Below are 14,665 nucleotides of genomic sequence, written 5' to 3' on the forward strand. Positions count from 1 at the left end.
AGCCATCTCTTCCTCTGTCGTCCCCTTCTCCTCCTGCCCCTAATCCTTCCCAGCATCAAAATCTTTTCCAATGAGTCAACTCTTCGCATGAGGTGGCCAAAGTACTGGAGTTTCAGCTTTAGCATCATTCCTTCTGAAGAAATCCCAGGGTTGATCTCCTTCAGAATGGACTCGTTGGATCTCCTTGCAGTCCAAGGGACTCTCAAGAGTCTTCTCCAACACCACAGTTCAAAAGCATCAATTATTTGGCACTCAGCCTTCTTCACCGTCCAACTCTCACATCCATACATGACCACAGGGAAAACCGTAGCCTTGACTAGACGGACCTTAGTCGGCAAAGTAATATCTCTACTTTTGAATATGCTATCTAGGTTGATCATAACTTTTCTTCCAAGGAGTAAGCGTCTTTTAATTTCATGGCTGCAGTCACCTTCTGCAGTGATTTTGGAGCCCAAACAAATAAAGTCTGACACTGTTTCTACTGTTTCCCCATCTATTTCCCATGAAGTGATGAAACCAGATGCCATGATCTTCATTTTCTGAATGTTGAGCTTTAAGCCAACTTTTTCACTCTCCTCTTTCACTTTCATCAAGAGGCTTTTTAGTTCCTCTTCACTTTTTGCCATAAGGGTTGTATCATCTGCATATCTGAGGTTATTGATATTTCTCCCGGCAATCTTGATTCCAGCTTGTGCTCCTTCCAGTCCAGCGTTTCTCATGATGTACTCTGCATAGAAGTTAAATAAGCAGGGTGACAATATACAGCCTTGACGTACTCCTTTTCCTATTTGGAACCAGTCTGTTGTTCCATGTGTTATAGAAGATTGTAGTTATTTTCAAAATTCCAATTGGATAAATTATTTACTAGGACAAAGAATTGCCTAAACTTCTGTGCTCAAGTTAAATCTGTGCTGATCTATTCTTTTCAGATCCACTACACTACTCAGGCAAGAAACATTATACTGTTGGTGCAGTAAGAGATTTTATTACTGGTGGAGCCAAGAGATCTACATGGTCTTTTTATTATCTATCCCTTGCTTATTCTCCAGTATCTCCTCATACCTTTCCACTTCCACATTATGCCTTAGACACTAGTTTTCTCCTTTTCAGAAAATGAACCCATACTCAAAATTGAAATAAAAAATTTTATCTGTCAAAAAAAAAAAAAAATAAACCCAGGATGTTCCCTGCTTCTGAATATTTGTACTCTACTAGTATGGGGGAAAAGATGGGGAAACAGTGGAAACAGTATCAGACTTTATTTTTTGGGGAGCTCCCAAATCACTGCAGATGGTGACCACAGCCATGAAATTAAAAGACGCTTACTCCTTGGAAGAAAAGTTATGACCAACCTAGACAGCATATTCAAAAGCAGAGACCTTACTTTGCCAACAAAGGTCCGTCTAGTCAAGGCTATGGTTTTTCCTGTGGTCATGTATGGATGTGAAAGTTGGACTGTGAAGAAGGCTGAGCGCTGAAGAATTGATGCTTTAGAACTGTGGTGTTGGAGAAGACTCTTGAGAGTCCATTGGACTGCAAGGAGATCCAACCAGTCCATTCTGAAGGAGATCAGCCCTGGGATTTCTTCAGAAGGAATGATGCTAAAGCTGAAGCTCCAGTACTTTGGCCACCTCATGCGAAGAGTTGACTCATTGGAAAAGATTTTGATGCTGGGAAGGATTGGGGGCAGGAGGAGAAGGGGACGACTGAGGATGAGATGGCTGAATGGCACCTCGGACTCAATGGACGTGAGTCTGGGTGAACTCTGGGAGTTGGTGATGGACAGGGCGGCCTGGCGTGCTGTGATTCATGGGGTTGCAAAGAGTAGAACACGACTGAGCAACTGAACTGAACTGAACTAGTGCTTTCTACATGTTTTACCATGTCTGATTCTCTCAGACTATTCATTTCAGTTGTGTTCCTATTCATTTCAGTTGCCATCATTTTAAAGTGATATTCCATGAACAGCTACATATGTAGCAGAACTTCAAACCCTATAATTTTGGCACTTTTTATCATAATCTGCCATGACAAATTTTTTTCCCTTTAGTACTTACTACTATTTAATTTGGTTGATACCATTACTTTACCTGCGTCTCACTTTATTATAAACTCTACAAGGGCAGCAATCCTATCTCCCCTTGTTTATCAAAGGGAGATATCATGGTGAGTCCCCAGCACCATGAAGACTTTATGGTACTTAGTAGGTAAGTATTAACTGAATTATTGAATGAAATTGGGGAATGATTTTCCTAAATTCATTATCCTTTCAATCTGCTTTAAAAATGCTGTGATCAAAATCTACATAATGAACAATATAATTCTCCCTTTAAATTCTAAGATGTATGAAGAACCAGTGCCAAAAGAGATAGTAGCCTTGTTTCACATGGCTTGCTCTTACCAGGAAGTATTTAACCCCACAAATACTCACTGGGATATATACATTACAGGTACAACTTGGTGCAGTTTAATCTTCCTGCAGATATATGGGATAAATTTAGATGGAGATATATTTATTATTATTTTATGCTATAAACTATGTCCTCAAAGTCTGTAGACTTTTAAACATGTTACAATACTTGTATTTTAGGGAAGATAGCTTTATATAAATTATGAATTTACTCAGTGGAAAAATCAATGCATAAAATTGTTGACTCAATATCTTTGTCTTGGGATATACATAATCACATATTTAAATGTAACTTAAGGACTTTCCTTTAGTGATTAATATTTATTAATTCCAACTTATCAAAACAGTATAAATTGAAAGTAAAAATTATAAAAAAATAAGATAATTTGGAACTATCATTTTACCCTTCTATTTGTAGCATACAAAGCATATGATATCAAAAAAGTCAAAACATAGCCTGGAAATAATAATGAACTCTTTTTTAAAAAAATATAAATTTATTTATTTTAATTGGAGGTTAATTACTTTACAATATTGTATTCGTTTTGCCATGCATCAACATGAATCCACCACAGGTATACACATGTTCCCCATCCTGAACCCCCCTCCCTTCTCCCTCCCTGTGCCATCCCTCTGAACTCTTTCAAAAGAATTTCCTCTAGATTAAGTATGAAATAATTTGGGAATAGAAATTGAATGAGTTAAAAAAATGCTCTCTAAATTTCATAAAACTTTGTTAGGAAGATGGGCAATTTCCCACAATGGTCAAATAAATGATAGATCTGAATGAGCTTATGCAAGAGTTACGTGAATGAGTTCAGATGCTAAGAACTGTGTGTCAACTGTGAGATGTAGGAATATATAGTGACTTTGGAAGAGAGACAAGTTGAACAGACCTGTAAGAGGTTTTATACATAGAACATAGTCTGACACATGCTCAGGAGATGCTCACCAGAAATTTAAAAGAAACTTGTATATTCAAAACAGAGATATGGAACAACTTTACCTCTTCAAAAGGCTTCCTAAAGAAACCACTTGTGGCATTGTTGCTGTTGTTCAGTCTCCAAGATATGTCTGACTCTTTGTGACCCCATGGAATGAAGCTCACCAGGCTTTTCACCAACTCGCAGAGCTTGCTCAAACTCATGTCGATTGAGTCAGTGATGCCATCCAACCATCTCACCCTATCACTCCTTTGTCTCCCTGCCTTCAGTCTTTCCCAGCATCAGGGTCTTTTCTGAATTGGCTCTTCACATCAGGTGGCCAAAGTATTGGAGCTTCAGTTTCAATATCAGCGCTTCCAATGAATATTCAGGATTGATTTCCTTTAGGACTGACTGGTTTGATCTTGAAGTCCAAGGGACTCTCAAGAGTCTTCTCCAACACCACAGTTCAAAAGCATCAATCGTTTAGCACTCAGTCTTCATTTTGGTCAACTCTCACATCCATGCATCATATATGTTCCACATCCTTTCAGACAGAAGAATAATTCTGATTCAGGTCCTTAAGATACAGAACTGCATTTACAAATGCTATCTCCAAACTAAATCAGCCCTTCCTGTACACCAAAAATAGGATGAGCACCTGTTTCCAGAGGTCTGCTTTACACCTGCATATCTTTGGGTTCTCTTCTAGTCCTGAAATAAAAGAACACGTGCACATGTAGGAATGCACACACATGTACACACACACACACAGAGACACATATATAATACAATGTCATAATTCAAAGACATTCAGAAGATTTTAACAAGTTACCAGAGGGTAAGGATATTGGCAGGGTGGGTGAAATGGGTGAAAGAGGTAACCTGCATGGTGAAGGATGGTAACTAGACCTGTGGTGATCACATTGTAGCGTATGTAGACACTGGGAACTATAAATCTAAAACATAGAATTTAAAACATAAAATTTTAAATATTAGAAAATATATTAATATAGTATTAACCTAAATATTAAAATAAAATTAGCATATTCATATAATATAATGAACTGTGGCATTTACTGAGCAAGTTACTATGTGTTTGACAATGTGCAATGTACTACGAGGCAGAAAGTGTTATACAGTTGTGTGCCACATTTCACAGATAGGAAAACAAAAGCTTAAAGAATTTGGCCCATCTGAATTCACAAGCTACTAAATAAAGGAAATAGGTCTTAAAAAATGCACGCTTGACTCTAGAACATGGTTTCCTAAACCATACTATATCCTAAATATATTATTAGCTAACAATATACTTATTAAGAATTAATCCTTAGTATTATTCTCAGTATTACTATTATTATCCTAAGTATTATTAGCATATTGGGCATACTATTCATTTTAGAAATCTCTAAAATAGTTTACTAACCTACAGATCTTTAATAGAAATACCTCTCTTTGGATTGAGACACTTTTCTTACAACTATGTCTTTTAAAATTCAAATAGTCCTTAAAAATTTAACATTAAACTTCTGTTTGTTCACAAGTACACCTACTCATGAGAGCAAGGGTTATGTCATATTCATCCTTTAAACCCCAGTGCTTAACCTAGGATAGCCCAAGTAAAAGATACAGTGAATGAATGATGTATTTAGAGATCTTAAACAGCTATATGAGGATGCTAGGCAAACATGAGTGTGATATTATATGGAAAACAAAGAGAATGAATTATGATATAGAGTATATAAAAATGAAAGAAAATATAGATTCTACCCCTCATAAGAGCAAAAAAAATGCACCTATATTGATAATTTTTTAATATATAAAAAAGGGAAGGAATATAAATAGAAAATAATCCCCGCAGGACTTTCCTGTGGCTCAAATAGTAAAGAATTTGCCTTCAATGCAGGAGACCAGGATTTGATTCCTGGGTAGGGAAGGTCCTCTGGAGAAGGGTATGGCAATCCACTCCAGTATTCTTGCCTGGAGAATCACATGGAGAGAGGAGCCTGGTGGGCTACAGTCCAAGGGGTCACAAAGAGTCAGACATGACTGAGCGACTAACACACAATCCCTGCTGTAAAACACTTTATCCCTATAAATTCAGAGTTTAGTGTATGGATTTATTATCTATAATAAATTAGTAATAATAATTAAATTATATATGATAGATTATATGTAATATATTGGAAGATGATTGGTATGATTGATAAAAGAAAACAGAACAAGATAGGAGGTTTGGAAGCATAGGAGGGAGGGTTACAATTTAATTAGGCTGAACATTGTAGACTTTGTGAAGAAAGTAAGATTTGAACAGTCTTTAAGTAGTTGAGGGAGGTAATAATTCTTGCTCTACCCAGAGCAAACTCTAGATCAAAGATCTTACGAAGAAAGGTGTCTAGTCTATTAAGTAAATAGCAATAACATGACCAACTTTCCCAGTTTTCCTGGCATTACCTTGATTAGTATTGAATGTCCTGTATGCTCAGCTCCAGGCAAACTAGAACAGTTGGTCACACTAAATCCAGTGCAGAGGACGGTGTGACTGGAACAGAGGAGTGAGAAAGAACAATGCTCTAAGGTCAAATGGTAGTGGGAGGACAAGACATTTTAGCCTTTAGGGCATTATAATAATGCTTGCTTCAGGGTTTTGAATAGGACAAAATACTATATATATTTCAAAAGATCATTCTCTAGTGGTTTCAGAGTGGAAGCAGAGATGTTTTAGCAGGTTAGGGAAATTATCCAAATGAGAGGTTATAGTAGATATTATATTAGTTTCCGAAGCCACCATAATAAAGTATTATAAACTGGGACCCTTATAACAACAGAAATACATTGTCTCACAATTCTGGAGGTCCAAACTATGAGATCGAAGTGTTGGTAGGGCAATGGTCCCTGTGAAAGCTGAACAGGAAGATCATTCCTTTGCCGTTCTCAGATTTGGGTGGATTGCCCTCAACGCTTGGTGTTCCTTGCTTGTAGGTGTGCCACTCCAATCTTCTATCTTCACATAATTATCTCCTCTGTATGTGTCTGTCTCCTAGTTTCTTTTTGTAAAGACACCAATCATATTGTTTAGGGTCCATTCTATTGACCTCACTTTAAACTTATTACCTTTATAAAGACTCTGTTTCCAAATAAGGACATATTCTGAGGCACTGGGGGTTAAGACTTCAACACATCTTTTTGGTGGGACACAATTCAACATATACTATTATAGAGGTAAATTTCAAATATATTTTTAAAGTAAAACAAGCAACATTTCCTGAGAGATTAAATTGGGATTGAATACGAATGAAATGAGTTATACCTCCAATATTTTAGCCTGAGAAAATGAGAGTTGTTGTGATCAAGTGAGATTGGAAAGGCTGTGGGTAGAATAAATTTGGAGGAAAGTTCAGTTCAATTTTGAACATGTTGAGTTTGGAATATCTGTTACCATCCAATTGAAGGTGTAAAGTAGACAGATATAAAAGTCATCAAGTGAGACAAAGTGAGAATGGAGAAGGAGATGCTAGAATTTGAAGATAATAAATGATAACTCTTCTGAACCTGAGAATAACTTTGAGCTTGTTAGAGTAGCTATTGTTATTATCTTCACTTTATAACCCAAGAAAGGGAATCTGAGAAGAGTTTAACCACTCATGTATGTCAAAATAATTTGAATGAAAGTGATTTTTTAAAATTTATTTTTGTTGTTATTGTTGGTTTTGTTTTCTGCAATCAAACCCTGGTTATTTTCTAAGCATAAATAGTGGGACTGGAAAGGAGTGACAAGAATAGCAAGCCCAGATATAGGCCATACTCCATCTGCTTGTGTGATGAAAGTGACTTATCATCCTTGGTCAGGCTCTTCTGAGGACAATCTGAGTGGAGGTGAGTTGTCCATGAGAATAGACCTGGGGTAAATTACCTCTGGGATCCTCTGGACCAGGGGGAAATGGCCATAAATATCACAATATTATTGGCCAAGAGCACCCACCTAGTTCTACCTGTGCCTGGAACAAAGCTATATTATGGAGGGGAATCACAGTGTCCTCTAGTTTCCAGGAAAGCTCCAGGTAGTCAAGAGCAGCCTTAGTTTTTCTGAAGCAAATGGGATCATCTTTCCTCTATACCACATAACTCTTAACAAGAAAAATGCTAAAGATAAAGAGTAATGATACTCTTCATTATGTGGATAATACTTAATACTCTACAGAATTTAAATGAAAATTATTTTTAAAACACTTGGTTGTTGTTACATTCTCAGATATGACAATATGTTAATATAGTGATTCAAAAGCATAATATTTCATGACACGGTGTTGGCTCTAAGTTATTTCAACTGTGAAATTCCCAAGAACAAACAAATACTTCTTATTTTTTAGACTATTATAAAATCTTGATATGCCAGACACTATTAGAATTGAAAGACAATCTCCAAATATTTTGGAAAACACTAATTTTGAAATTAAAAAGTCTATTTTAGCTAGAAGTTTCAAAAAATATGTTGGGATAAAGTTCACAGTTGCCTTCGTAATTTGAGAGCATAACTATTGAAAATTATTGTTTCAAAGACTGTCATAGGAGCCAACACTGTCAGCATTTCTAACCAATGGCTCCTTAGTGTTCTGGCATACTATCTTAGGTGTAGACTGGCATCATAATGGATTAGCTTTTCAGTTTCTTTCCAGCTCTTTTCCCCTTCTACACACACAGTCTGTCTGTGTCTACTTTATTTCTATCAATCTAGAGAAAATGAGCTGAGGTAGAAGAAAAGGGAAAATTGACAGGGATACATTCCTGACCAGCATTTGCTATATGCTCTCTACCAGATAGGGAAACATGTCAAAGGATGACCAGAATTTCTAATCTCTCAAGACACACATCCCATCTTGATTTGGATGAAGTTAAAAGGGATCTAACCTTCAGAAAGTTGTACTTGGATCTAAGTTTTGAATATTTGCCAGTCCTACTTGATTATCTTTCCAGCAAACTTCTAGAATTTTCCACATTTGCTCTAATTCTTTTCTGCAAATTGCAGATAGACAAAATATAATGTACACAATTAATTTATTCTTAAAAAAAATGGAATTTCCTAACAGAGGCTTTCTCAACTTTATAAGGATTAACATTTGGGCCACATAATTCTTTGTTGTGAGAGGCTGTCCTATAGCACCTTCAGTTTGTCACAACAAAGTGTATTCAAACATCTTAAAAGATCCCCTGGGAGGCAAAATAACTCCCAATATAAAAGCATTCATCAAATAGAAAGGCAAACGGGCTGTATTTCTTTTGTTTGCTTGTTTGCTTTATCTTTCTGTTGCTTAAACCAAGATAGTAGCTGTCATTTTACGCTTTTTTCCTCCTCTATTGCTCTGCACTTTGTATAGCTGACTTTTGGAATTTTCTTTTTCAAAATTGTTCAACATTAAAGATCTAATAAAATAGTCCTTCTCACTTCCTATTAACCGTAATTCCCTATTGTCTAGTCACCAAGTAGTGTTCAACCCTTTTGTGACCCCATGAACTGTAGTTCACCAGGCTTCTCTGTCCATGGGATTCTCCAGGCAAGAATATTGGAGGGGGTTGCCATTTCCTTCTCCAATAATTCCCTATTAGCTGGCTCCTTTATACTTATCAGTGCAATGATAATTGATGTCTGTAATAAACCCAAAGCCCTGTGAAATTCTCAAGTGTCTTTTCTACAGCCAAAAGAAAATTAAGTTTAATTAAGTATGATTTTAAGGTTAAGTGTATTTTGTTCTTTCAATTTCTTTAAACGTTGGCGTTGTGTATGAATGATCACTTTCCCCATTCTTTGACCAGGGCTTAATGCAGAGGTTCTATGAAATCCCCTGCAGTATGACCAAATTATCTGATGACATTAAGATACAAGCTTAAGTTAGACTGTTGTTGGTATTTGTTGTTTGTTTTTTAATTTCACATACAGGACTGTAAAAGATATTAAAGCCTAGACCACACACACTTGTGTGTTATCTTCTTTCAGAGTTAGTACAACTAATGAAACACAAAACCTTTGGTTCTGACAAGGTTTTAAGGTAGAATTGTAGCTAGCAGCACAAAGCTACTGTGCATATCTCGAAATGGGGCTCAGGACTTCATGTAATCCACTGGAGTTCATAGGCCATTTATTTCAGTTCTATGATGGATCTTTTGGAAATTCCTAAGAAACTCAAGCCTTTTGACTGGTGTTTGTCAGAGTTCAAATGCCTGATACACCCTAAATATACCATCTGTTCACTGAGTACAGATTGCACTTGGAAGAGAAATACAAGCACATAGTAGTGACTGAAAAATAGGGTATCTACATTGTTCAGGAGAAATAATAAGCAAATGTAGAAGTAAAGAAATTATGGATAGAATTTTAATTTTTTATTAATAAATGAATCAACAAAGTCAAATGATTACTGTTAGAAAGAATAGCTCTGTATCAGGTTTTTATGTCTTTCCTGATAGAAATTATGATTATTTATGGGTGTTTGTGACTAATTTCTTATCTGTATCTGAGTATTTATAAAATATGTGTCTAACTGGGATAGAAATGATGAAAGAACATTTAATGATATCTTAGACTGGTAAAAGGGAGTTCTATCATGTGACTTTTCTGTAGAATTCTGAATAAAATTAGCCATACATGACAAATCCTAACGATCTGAAGATCTGAAAATCTAGTGCCTCAAGTAGAGACAGATCAGAAAGTAGATGTCATAAGGAAAAATTGAGCTTGACTTGTGCAGGAACAATTAGCCAGTATGGGTAGGGCAAGTAAGTGAATGAATTAGGGAAAGACCATTTTTAAAAAATGAACAAAATATTTGAATAGGCATTTTTCTTCTATATATTTGAATTACGCCTTGGTGTCATATTCTTGCTCAAATATAACTCCATTCTTTCCTCCTTTCTTTGTACTGTTAATGTCATATAAATTACACCTATCAAATTTAATAATAGAGCTTTTTCAGTGATAAAATTTTATAGAATTTTGTAGTTAAAACTCATTAAGAGAAAATGGAGGACAAAATATATAATTGTAAAGGATTTTATAATCCCTTTTATAATTACATTTACTGGTACTTTTTGTTTCATCATGTGGATTTCAATTGTCATCTGATGTCACTCCTATCTAGACTGAATCTTTCTTGTAAGGTAGGTATGCCAGCAACAAATTCCATCTGATTGTATCATTATGTTGCCTTCATTTATGAAAGATAGTTAGCAGGATTGTTGAGTGACGGGTTTTTTTTTGTTTGTTTGTTTTTTGTTTGTTTTGGTTTGTTTCTCTGTCATCATTTCAAATGTTATCCTGACCATAGCCTCCTGGTTTCTATTGTTTCTGATAAGAAATCATTTGTTACTCTTGTTACTCTTAAAGGGTTTCTCTTGTGCATAATGACTCATTTTCCCTTGATGTTTCCATAATTTTTTTTTTGTCTTTATCTTTCACCTATTTGGCTTTGAGGTTCAGTTCAGTAGCACAGTCATGTGCGACGCTTTGCGACCCCATGAATTGCAACACGCCAGGCCTCCCTGTCCATCACCAACTCCCGGAGTTTACTAAAAGTCATGTACATCAAGTTGGTGATGCCATCCAGCCATCTCATCCTCTGTCGTCCCCTTCTCCTCCTGCCTCCAATCCCTCCCAGCATCAAAATCTTTTCCAATGAGACAACTCTTCGCATGAGTAGCCAAACTATTGGAGTTTCAGCTTCAGCATCAGTCCTTCCAAAGAACATCCAGGACTGATCTCCTTTAGAATGGACTGGTTGGATCTCCTTGCAGTCCAAAGGACTCTCAAGAATCTTCTCGAACACCACAGTTCAAAAGCATCAACTCTTCTGTGCTCAGCTTTCTTCACTGTCCAACTCTGACATCCATACATGACCACTGGAAAAACCATAGCCTTGACTAGACGGAACTTTGTTGGCAAAGTAATGTCTCTGCTTTTAAATATGCTATCTAGGTTGGTCATAACTTTTCTTCCAAGGAGTAAGCATCTTTTAATTTCATGGCTGCAGTTACCATCTGCAGTGATTTTAGAGCCCCCGCCAAAATAAGTCTGACACTGTTTCTACTGTTTCCCCATCTATTTCCTGTGAAGTGATGTGACCAGATGTCATGATCTTCGTTTTCTGAATGTTTAGCTTTAAGCCAACTTATTCACTCTCCACTTTCATTTTCATCAAGAGGCTTTTTAGTTCCTCTTCACTTTTTGCCATAAGGGTTGTGTCATCTGTATATCTGAGGTGATTGATATTTCTCCGGGCAATCTTGATTCCAGCTTGTGCTTCTTCCAGCCCAGCGATTCTCATGATGTACTCTGCATATAAGTTAAATAAGCAGAGTGACAATATACAGCCTTGACGTACTCCTTTTCCTATTTGGAACCAGTCTGTTGTTCCATGTCCAGTTCTAACTGTTGCTTCCTGACCTGTATAGAGGTTTCTCAAGAGGCAAGTCAGGTGGTCTGGTATTCCCATGTGTTTCAGAATTTTCCACAGTTTATTGAGATCCACACAATCAAAGGCTTTGGCATAGTCAATAAAGCAGATATAGATGTTTTTCTGGAACTCTCTTGCTTTTTCCATGATCCAACGGATGTTGACAATTTGATCTCTGGTTCCTCTGCCTTTTCTAAAACCAGCTTGAACATCGTGAAGTTCACAGTTCACGTATTGCTGAAGCCTGGCTTGGAGAATTTTGAGCATTACTTTACTAGCGTGTGAGATGACTGCAATTGTGTGGTAGTTTGAGCATTCTTTGGCCTTGCCGTTCTTTGGGATTGGAATGAAAATGGACATTTTCCAGTCCTGTAGCCGCTGCTGAGTTTTCCAAATTTGCTTGCATATTGAGTGCAGCACTTTCACAGCATCATCTTTCAGGATTTGAAATAGCTCAACTGGAATTCCATCACCTCCACTAGCTTTATTCATAGTGATGCTTTCTAAGGCCCACTTGACTTCACATTCCAGGATGTCTGGCTCTAGATGTGTGATCACACCGTGATTATCTGGGTCATGAAGATCTTTTGGTACAGTTCTTCCTTATATTCTTGCCATCTCTTCTTAATATCTTCTGCTTCTGTTAGGTCCGTACCATTTTTGCCCTTTATTGAGCCCATCTTTGCATGAAATGTTCCTTTGATATCTCTTGGCTTTGAGGTGACTAGATGGAAATCTCTTTAAGCTTATCTTTTTGGAGTTTGTTAAGGTTCTTAGATGTGTAAAGTTTTCACTTAACTTAGAAACTTTTTACCAATTACTTCTTTGAACAATTTTTCTTCCCCTTTCTCTCTTCCTTCTCATTTTAGTGCTATTATTATACACATGGCATTTTGTTTGATTGTGCCCCACAGATCTCTGAGGATCTATTCATTTTACGTACTTTTCTTTTTGTATTTCAGATTGGAAGACCTTTGTTGAGGCACCTTCAGACTTACTGATTCTTCTTTGTGGTCAAATCTACTGTTGAGTCCCTCTCATAAGTTTTTTATTTCATAAGTTATTTTCATAGCTTAAGAAATATTCAAAATATTAATAAGTTATTTTATATTCAATTCACAAATATCAGGCTTCCCTGATAGGTCAGTTGGTAAAGAATCCACCTGCAATGCAGAAGACCCCAGTTTGATTCCTGGTTTGGAAAGAACTGCTGGAGAAGGGATAGGTTACCCACTCCAGTACTCTTAGGCTTTTCTTGTGGCTCAGCTGGTAAAGAATCCACCTGCAATGAGGGAGACCTGGGTTTGATCCCTGGGTTGGGAAGATTCCTTGGAGGAGGGAAAGGCCACCCACTTCAATATTCTGGCCTAGAGAATTCTATGGACTATATAGTCCATGGGGTCACAAAGAGTCAGACAGGACTGAGTGACTTTCACTTTACTTACTTAAATTGATCAAAAGTTTGGCCTTATCTTGAAATTTAAATAAATATGAATGTGCTAAAATGCTCACCTTCCCCCTCTTGTGCCTTTACCCAGATTTTACTCTACCAAAATTATACATCGTTTGATCATAGAATAACTGTTGCCTTTCGTTCATCCCATAAAACCAACTTCAATCAGATAAGAAATTCAATTCAAATAGTTGAGAAAACTATCAAAATTTTGTGTCTCATGGGTCAAATGGCATCTTTAAGATAGGCATCTTAAAGAGGTTCAGTTAAAGTGACAACTGTATTAGAGAAAGTGATATGATAGAACCCAGCCAACTGACAGCAGTTTTCTTTTATACTAGACTCCTTTTTTTTTTTTCCATTTCTTCCTTCTTCCTTCAGCCCTTAATCTCTTCTTTAATCTCAGTGTTCTCTTTTTCCTATGTATGGCACACTTAGGATACCTCTTCTAGGTTTCCAGTATTTCTCAGTTGTACATATTGCTAAGTGTGATGCAATACAAAAGAAATTTTATAATAGGACTAACAGTGGGTTTTTAAAATTTCACTACCAAACACTGGTGATTTATAATGAATTTTAAAAGGCAGCCTAAAGTCATTCATCAGAAAGAAAATTAACAGGCAAATACTTTCTAAAATTGTTTGTGGACAAAACTAAAATGTTTGAGTTGAAAGTAATGTGGAGAGCATATACTATACAATATACAACTCAGTGCTTAGAGTATTCTTAGCAATGATGATATGGCTAACCTTAAAAAAGGAAACACACAAAAAACACCAGGAGCTCATTATTTGGCAGACAGCCAAAGGAATATTGGCATATATAAGCAGTCCCTGAAAAGTATACAAGTTGTAGGAATTAATTATCTTAAACTAGCTAATTGTTTCTTTTCACTCAGGGCATGAACCTATTTTTGATAACTGTTATTAATTAATTTCAGGGGAAAACATCCATATTAAAGGTCTCAAGAAATCTTCCTTGAATGCATTATGGTGAAAAAAAGAAAAAAAAAGAAGTTTTCTGCTACTATTATAAAACATTAAGAAACATTCCAGGTTGTGCTTACCTCGTTTGCTATTCCAGAATCAGAATTTGAAATATTGACTGTGTACAGGTTATATATATATATATGCTGTGTTTTAAAAGTGGTGTCCAAATCCACACTATGAAATCCACATTATGAAAGAAATATTTGTCATTAGTAGTAGAGTTAATTTAAACCTAACATACAGTTTCCTAGCAGTAATAGCCATTGGGATTCACTGGAGCCTCTTTTAGATTCCTATAAGACTCCTTCATTGTAGAAAGTATTTATTTACTAACTTCTTTTGGCTGTGCTGGCTCTGCATGGCTGTGCACAGGCTTCCTCTAGTTTGGTGACTGAAGTCCACTCTTTAGTTGTGGGGCGTAGTCTGCTCATTGCCGTGGCTTCTTT

The sequence above is a fragment of the Capricornis sumatraensis genome, chromosome 9 (assembly GCF_032405125.1).
Source record: "Capricornis sumatraensis isolate serow.1 chromosome 9, serow.2, whole genome shotgun sequence".
In the NCBI taxonomy this organism is placed as follows: Eukaryota; Metazoa; Chordata; class Mammalia; order Artiodactyla; family Bovidae; genus Capricornis; species Capricornis sumatraensis.